We start from the raw sequence: 9,355 nt of genomic DNA, 5'->3' as shown, positions 1-9,355 counted from the left end.
GAAATATGTTCAGTATTTTATTAATATTGTTAAGTAACAATATATTCTGATGAGATACTGATTGTTCATGTTTCGTGTTGAGGGATGGCTCAAAAATTATTCACAGCGTGTCTACGGCATACTGCCTTTCTTTCTGATTTTGCTTTGTGTTTCTTGCTCGATTTGATGCGCGCCTTTGACTATATTTTGCTATTTCTATACTTGCGAGAAAAGTATAAGTGCGATGTATATGAAAGAGACATGCTCACAGTTTGATATCTCCAAGCTTTTATGTAACGGTGTTCAAATAAAGTTGCCGTGCTATGACATGTGGAGTCTCCTATAATTTTTTTCGGCTCAGCTTTGATGTGCGTAATGCCAGCGTGCAGAACGCCACCTCGCGAACAGCAGTTTCTTTTCGTCATGAACACGAAGCAACAGCTACGTAATTGACAGGGAGTAAATCCTTAGTCGTGGAACTTCTCCATCTTTTCACGCAGTTCTGACTGCGCTGTTCATCTCATGCGTGTCGTCCGTAAGATCCCGTATCAGTCATGAAAGCTTTTTGCAGACACGTGGCAGGTACGAGATCCACATATTTGCCTTTTTAATGCGAATAGCATTCTTTGTCTATTTCAGCCGTTTTGAGCTTATCTATCTAGCTTTTTACGCAGACGCAGTGGCTCAAATTTTCTACGTGCTAGGCCACTAGGTATGTGATCCTGTTTGTCGTGCCATCGGCTTCATTCCATTGTCCTTCGAGCTTCATGATCGAACTGCCGTCATGGCACCGCGGTCGTCACGCTATCCAGCACGACACAATAACCCATGTGGTGTAATAACTTGAGCCGCTAGGTCGTGGTCGTGATGCCGTCGTGCTCATTCCATCACCGTCATTCCAGCTTTTTCATTCGACACTCGTCACTCTGATGTCAAGCCACCGTAGTCACACAGTCGTCATGCATTCGTTGTCGCACCACCATAGTGATGCCTTCGTAGTCGTTCAGTTGTATTTATTTCAACTTTCGTGATATCACTTTTGTCATGCTGTAGTCGTCACGCCTTCTACTACGGCTCAGTGATTCACCCTGTCTGACAGCTTGGGCTACTACGTAGGTGTTCGGCGTCTAGATGCTGTCGCGGTCGTTTCCTCGTCGTCATATTACACCTTTATCATCCGAATCTCATGGCGTCGTCACACAGTCGTCACACACAATCTGGGCATATACGCTGCCGTGTAAGAGCCGCAGCTGCATCGTGTACCGCATCCTCGGCCTCGGGCTCAGAGGAGCGCAGCTGTAGACTGACCAAAGTTAAATTCTGGGCTTTCTTTTTCTGCTATCGCAGCAGGATTAGACACACAATGCGTGCCGATTACGAGTGCGATCACTCTTCAGCGCAACGTACGCAAACGTTCTGGCTCATGTTTCTTTCGATTATCGCGCGAGAAATGATTGAAGGTATTACTGAGGTAATATATATATACACGAGAAGAAATGGGGTTAGCCGAGGGGCCCGATTTTTATTAGTCATATCGTAAGAAACCAACAAACACTAACCCCAAGGAGAACATGGGGGAAATTACTTGTGCTTAATAAATGAAATAAAGAAAGGATAAATTGACGGAAATGAAAGTGGATGAAAAAACAACTTCCCGCAGGTGGGGAGTGATCCCACAGGAATCGTTCCCCACTGCAGAAAGTCTTAACTGGGAAAAAGCTATTTCACGTCAATGCAGTCACAGAACGTTATCGCGAAAGACGGTTGGGTGCCCCGTGAGCAAGCGGCGAAGAAAATTGGCTTCAAGTGCAGTCAGCTGTTCCTCGAAAATATCCATATTAGAGGACTCTGTATATAGTTTGCGCAGCCTAGAACATGTGTCTATATTTGGTTAACCTGCCGTGGTTTCTCATTCGCTTTAGCATTGCTCTGCTAAGTACGAGGTCGCAGGATCAAATCCTGGCCGCAGGGGCCGCATCTACACGCGGGTTAAACGCTTAAATCGCCCGTGCTTTGGGTCCACCCTAAGGAAGCCCATGTCGTCAAAATTATTCTGGGCTTCCTACGTATGGTTTGCCCCATTTCTTGTCAGTCGTCTTTGTCGTGCTACACATATACGTGAAAAAAGTCTCCATAAACCAACTCCACAAAAGCATCAAATGCGGTTTGGAGATCTTTCCAGCAGGTGGACAGAACAACTCTATGAACTGTTGCACTGGAGTACAAAGGAACGTGCCACAGCTTATGTAAGGCTTTTGGGTGAACTCATGTGTAATTGTTACATTCCAGATAGCATTAAAGTGAAACCCAGGGAGCATGCTCTGGTGAGAAAGGCCTGTAGATGAACATACAAAAATAATCCATGTACATTAAAAAGTAAGTCGTTTGCACATAAACTGTACAATATAAAAATAGTAAAACCCAACTTCCTACATTCGTGCATATTATTTCAGAGATCCACATAAGGTAATTATAGTGCTACAGCCGGACACCTCATAGCGAAGTGTTTGGGACCTCTCAAAACTAGTCGCCAGACAGGTTATTTGACTGTAAAGCATGTACATCGTATAAATTGCAATATAGCAAGATAAGCATCTTCGGCCGAACAAAAAGCTCTAAGCAAAAGACTTAAAGGCAGCCTTGGCGAAAAGCTCTCCAATTACGTCGCCTCTGATCACATTGATTGGGACCTTATTCTACCACTCATCACGTACGCTTACAACACTGACCACGAGCGACCACAAACTTTTCCCCATTGTTCCTCTTGTATGGCCGAGAACCTTCGACTACACTCGACGCCATTATTACGTACAGACTCATCCGAACTTACTCCCATTTCTAAAGCCGTTCGCCGCGCCGACAAACGCCATCAGCTCACCCCGTTTTTTACAACTGTCGACCAATGGCAACAAAGATCTCGACGTGACGATGACCACCGGCATTGTCACTTTCTTCCAGACTCCATTGTGTAGCATTGGCTTCTAGTTGTTCCTGCTGTCTTCTCATCCAAGCTTGCTTCCAAATATGAAAGACCCTGCTGTGTTGCAGCGCAGACATAACCTGTGAACTATATCGTCGAGCCTCTCACGCCAGCTACGGACCAACGCTGTAGTAATCGGGAAACTGTACACGTATAGCGTCTGAAGTCGTATTACGACCCATTCGTACTATGTTCACCATGAGCCGCCAGGATGGCTCCTTTTCCGATGGGGGCTGATTCTAGTGAAGAGGAATGCTCAGCGCTGCAGCCACGTTGCCACTCCTCCGAGGAGGCGCGAGCTCGAGAATGCCTCGGCTGCTCTGGTTGAAACTCTGCCTGCTGCTCTTATTTCCTGTTCTTTGCTCGCTTTAGATACCTTAATTCAGATAGAGTTAAGGCATCAGGACCCAAGACCATTGGTTGGAGTCCAACTCACAATCTTTGGTGCTAATGAAGGCGAAATTAATTAAGACAATTAGGGTAGTGTTACTTGAGGCACTGGAACTCACAATCATTGGTGCTAATGAAGGCGAAATTAATTAAGACAATTAGGGTAGTGTTACTTGAGGCACTGGAACTCACGACCTTTGGCGGGAGTCAAAACCACGACCTTTACTGTTACATAGGTTGAGGTTAACGCAGGTTAATGGAGATGTTTAGTACATACATCTCCAGTCTTGGAGTAGCGCCTGACAGCGGGAAAAATGCCGAGAGGCAGTGCGGCTATATTAATCCAATCATGAAGACCCACCCAGCTTTAACAGACACTCCCTCACCAGAACAGGAATTGGCCTCCCTGTTGCAGTTTTTGACCACTCCATCCCAAATGGCTCATTCAACCAACCAATGGCACTCACTCTCCAGCAGCTGCGGAGCACCTGACCAAGGCGGGGGTCAGACCTGCAACGCAGCAGAGGGGGCTAAGAATCTCTGGACCCGGACATGCCACCGATGCAAAATGACCCTGGTGTAATGGGGTGTATTTGAAAGTTCAGATGGTAGCGTCTGTTCGTAACCGAGAAGGCAGGTGACGCAGAGCAGGAATATCTGGTTGCCCGAAAGACCTACACTCGTGCTAAGCACTGGCGATCCGGCTGACCCTCTGGTTGCATTGCAGGCATGGAACAGACGATCTGGCTGGCCTTGTCCTTGTGCTCTTCTTCTTCATTACAATTACCCCCGGTGCAAAAGTGGAGCCATCCTGGCGACTTACGACGTGGAGACGAGTGGGTCACAGAATTGTTTCAGGCGGTGAACGTGAACATCCCGTCCATGGTGGCGCTTGTCGGATGTCGGTTTAAGCGGCTCTATGACTTAGTTGACCGGAAAGGTGTGTTCGACGATGCGGTATGGTCCATCATACTGCGAGAGAAGTTTTGTCGAAAGTCCAGGCGTGGACGTGGAAACCGTATCGATGGTATGACTCTGACCGTAGAGAAGAAAGTATGGAGAAAATCCTGTAGTACTTTGTCTAGCCTTATTATATGCGTACGTGATAAATGGGAGGATGATGTCCCAGTTTGCATGCGCTAATAAAACGTACATGGCGAGCATATCACCAAGGGTGCTATTGAAACGCTCCGTAAGCCCGTAAGTTTGAGGATGGTACGCCGTGGTGGTCCGGTGAACTATGCGGCATTGAGCAAACAGAGCTTCAACCACCTGCGTCAAAAACACGGCCTCTATCACTCAGCAGCTCCCGAGGTGGGCCATGACGAAGAATGAAACGATGGAGCAGAAAGGATGCAACGTCACTGGCGGTCGCTCCAGGTAGAGCAACGGTTTCAGCATAGCGTGTAAGGTGATCAACTGAGACAATAATCTATCGCATTCCAGTGAGGGTTAGCAGTCAATTCCCACACGGTCGAAGACATGAGCAGGGCACGGAAGCGGCCGTAATAAACCGTTGGCCGGATGAGGCGGAGATTGGCGGCGTTGACATTGCGGGCACGAGCGGACAAACTTTTGGACAAAAGTAAACATTCCTCACCAGTAGTAACGTTGCCGCAGGCGCTCATATGTCTTCAAAACGCCTGCATGTGCACATTGTGGATCAGTATGGAAAGACGCGCACATGTGGGAACGCAAAGTTCTAGGGATAACCAGGAGCCACTTGCAACCATCGGCCTGGTAGTTGCGTCGATACAAGAGGTTATCCCGGACAGCAAAATGGGCAGCCTGGTGACGTAGGGAGCGGGAGATGGGAGATGCAGGCGAGCCAGAAAGGAGATCCACAAGAGAGGCCACCCAAGGATCCTTGCGCTGTTCTGATGCCAAGGTATCGATGTCGACCGAGGATATCGCCTCAATGGTGGAGAGGGAGGCCGTGTCGGCTGGCAGCGGAGAGCGAGACAGAGCGTCAGCGTCAGTGTGCTTGCGAGCTGAGTGGTAGATGACGTGTACAGCGTATTCTTGAATGCGGAGAGCCCAGCGGGCAAGGCGTCCAGACGGGTCTTTTAAAGAGGATGACCAACAAAGGGCGTGATGGTCAGTAACCACATTGAAAGGCCTGCCGTATAAATAAGGATCAAACTTGCAGAGTGCCCAAACGATGACCAGGCATTCTTCTTCCGTGACGCTGTAATTGCGTTCCGCTTTGGGCAGCGCACGACTGGCGTATGTAAGTAACTGGCATCGGTATGCACTTAAGTTGGGGCGGTAGGGTCGTAGTGTCATAGTATAGGCGGAGACGTCAGGAGACGGTGTAAGGTCACGAACGCGGTGTCGTATGCAGGAGAACAAGAAAACAGCTCGTTGGCGTCACTTAAGAGCTGTGTCAGAGGCGATATAATCGAGGCAAAATTGCGAACAAAGCGTCTGAAGTAAGAACAGTGGCCGATGAAGGCGTGGAGTTCTTTCAGTGTCTTAGGTTTAGGAACCTCTGCCACAGCGCGAAGTTTTGATGGGTCGGGGCAAGTGCCGTCTTGTGATACGACGTGACCTAGAATCTTGCTGAAGGGTTGAAATCTGGGCCTGTTGGTACATACTTGAACGAAAAAACCAGTCAAAAACACAGAGGACAAGAGGAGTGTGGTGTGAACCTCTCCTCTTGTCCTTTGCATTTTGACTGGTTTTTTCGTTCTAGAATCTTGAGCTTGCGCGCGGCGAACCGGCACTTTTTCAGGTTCAGTTGCAGGCCTGTGTTGGTCAAGGACGTCAACACTTGCCTAAGGCGAAGAAGATGCGTGCTAAAATCAGGGGCGAACACAACGATGTCGTCGAGATTGCGTAAATACGTGCTCCGTTTTAGGCCGCGCAAGATATTGTCCATCATTCGTTCAAACGTAGCTGGCGCATTGCATAGGCCAAATGGCATCGCATTAAATTCGTATAAACCATCTAGAGTAATGAAGGCCGTTTTAGGGCGATCAACTGCTGATATCGGGACCTGCCAGTAGCCCGAGCGGAAATCCAACGAAGAGAAAAATTCAGCGCCTTCCAAGCTGTCCAGAGCGTCAGTGCGCGGTAGAGGGTAGACATATTTTCGCGTTATCTTATTAAGACGGGGATAATCGACACAGAACCGAATGGAACAATCTTTTTTGTGATGAGAAGCACCGGTGATGCCCACGGACTATTGGAAGGTCGAATGACGCCGCACTGAAGCATGTCGTCCACGTGCTCACTGATCACCTGATGCTTCTTGGCGAAGACGCGGTACGGGCGCTGCCGCAATGGCGCGTTGGAGCCAGTGTCGATGTGATGGCTGACGGTTGACGTGTGACCCAGATTAGGCTGAGCGACATCAAAAGAAGAACGGAACTGGGCAATCAGGTGAAGAAGCTGGGAGCGCTGCTTGCAAGTAAGGTCATCGGCAATGAAAGGTGTGAATAAGTCAGTTGATAGCGGAACAGAAGTGGAAAGTGCACAGTAGTCAGTGAGCTCTGCATGCGAAGCATCCGGCACGTCGCTTATGAACATATCATCAAGAGGCTGAACACGGCCAGGTGCTTCGCCGCAAAGAGCCTTCAGGGCTGTAGGAAGCGAATTACAGACAACGATGGAGCTGAAACCGGCTGAAATGTCAAGCGTGGCGAAAGAGATGGGAACATCTTTGCGGATTATGAAGAGTTCCGAAGGAGTGAAGAGGACAGCGCCTTCAGAGACAGCGCCACAGAAGACGGGAACAACGGCAGACGAGTACGGCGGTATGGCGATGTCTTCCCGGAGGACTAGCTTAGCAGGAAGAGAAGTGGCGCCGACGAGGGGCACGTCACATAGAGGCGATAATTCGACTTCAGCACGTGCACAATTGATGACGGCGTTATTTCGCGAAGTCCCACCCAAGTATCACGTCGTGAGAGCAGGACTGCAGAACCACAAACTCCACAATATAGAGAACGCCCTGAATAATAATTCTAGCTGTGCATTCTGCTGAAGGCTAAACTGGCTGGGCGCTTGCTGTGCGAAGAGAAAACCCAGAAAGTGACGTCGTAAATTGTGGTAAAGCACGAGAGAGGCGTTCGTTTAGGACAGACACGGTTTCTCCAGTATCAATTAGCGCAACGGTAGGGACTCCCTCAACAGTAAAGTCGGCAACGTTCGAGGGCGACAATGGAGGACTTGTACAGATCGATGGCGACGCAGTTCCTGCCTCCTGAACTGCGACGCTTAGGTTTCCTCTTGAGTGGGTGAAGGGCGTCGACGCATGGGGGACAACCAGCGGCGACGTGGGGAAGGTAAACGACGTGTAAGGACCGAGTGCTCGGCTGGTGGCCTGTTCGACTGCCGACTAAAATAAGTGTAGTAGAAAGGTTGCACGTCGGCGTAGGGAGAAGACTGCACAAACCCATCAGATTGCAGCATGCGGCGGCGGCAGCGTCGTGCAATTTGGCCGGGAATACTGCAGGCATAAAATATGGGCATGTTGTTTCGCATGCGCCAAGGATGAGCAAAGGCAGGAGCAGGTCGACGAAGGGGATGATGAACGGGTGGTAGCGGCCGTCGACATTGCGCAACGAGTGGTTGACGAGGAGGCTGCGCGGCGACTGATGCGTAAGTGGCGCGGCGACAGGGTACTGCTGATGTAGAGCATCAACAACTTGGTCTTCAATAACCCGCCGGAGCATAGGGGCGTGCGGTGTAGGAGGCTGTTGCGGCAGCGGCTGCTGTTGGTGTAGCTCAGCGAAGGGTAGTAGAGAAAGGTGACGTGCAACTTCTTCCCGCAGGAAAGCTTAGATTTGTGTGAGCAGGGGGAGCGATCAGAGAAGACTGTCATGGAAGCAAGGACCTCGTCAGCCACTGAGGGGCGCCTGGTCTAATTGCGCTGCCTCCTCAACTCGTCGTAACTTTGGCACAAGTTTATAAGCTCTGCTACGGTGCGTGGACTCCTGGCGATCAGCATTTGGAAAACGTCATAGGCGATGCCGTTCAAAATGTGCTTCAATTTGTCATGTCCGGGCATCGAAGCATCCACACGTTTGCATAGGTCGAGAACCTCTTCGATATAACAGGTGAATGTTTCACCGGGTTGTTGCGCTCGCTCTCGTAGCCGCTGCTCGGCGCGCAACTTGTGGAGGGCGGGGCGACCGAAAGCTTCAGCGAAACGTCTTGAACGCGGACCAGGACTGAAAGTCGGTTTCGTGATTTTTAAACCACAGGTGAGCCACTCCCGCAAGGTTGAAGACGGCGGCATTTAACTTGGCGGTATCTTCCCATTGATTGTGCTAGCTCACCCGTTCGTAGGTAGGCAACCATTCATTGACGTCCTGCTCATCCGTACCGCTGAAAACCGCTGGATGGCGTTGCGGGACAGCGCCAGGGCAGGCAACGGAGGGTGGCGGCGACGTCGCTGGGGAGAGTTAGGCATGACGGGAGGCAGAGTCCGAGACCGTAATTCCAGGGTGTAGATGCTCTTGAATACCTCGAACCTTCCACCAATTGTAACGCGGTGTATTCAACAGTTCAGATGGTAGCGCCTATTCGTAACCGAGAAGGCAGGTGACGCAGAGCAGAAGCAGCTGGTTGCCCGAACGGGGCACACTCGTGCTAAGCACTGGCGATCGGGCTGGCCCACTAGTTGCACTGCAGGCATGGAACAGACGATCTGGCTGGCCTTGTCCTTGTGCTCTTCTTCATTACACTGGCAACATTTAACACCGGAAATATCTCGAGTGAAGCTAGCTAAGCAGGCCTCTTTGAGGAACTATCACGCATTGTTTGGGATATCATTGGCCTTAGTGAGGTTACAAAAACTGGTGAGGCTTATACAGTGCTTACCAATGGCCACGTCCTCTACTATAGAGGGCTTTCAGATAAAAAGCAGTGGTGACTAGGATTCCTACTCCTTAAGGACATAGCGGGCAGCATGAAGGAATTCTACAGCATCAAAGAGAGAGTAGCAATTCTCATAATAAAACTTATTAAGAGGTATAGATTAAAAGTAGTACAAGCCTA

This window comes from Dermacentor variabilis, chromosome 3, assembly GCF_050947875.1.
Source record: "Dermacentor variabilis isolate Ectoservices chromosome 3, ASM5094787v1, whole genome shotgun sequence".
Taxonomy (NCBI): domain Eukaryota; kingdom Metazoa; phylum Arthropoda; class Arachnida; order Ixodida; family Ixodidae; genus Dermacentor; species Dermacentor variabilis.
Note: the sequence above shows the minus strand (reverse complement) of the source record.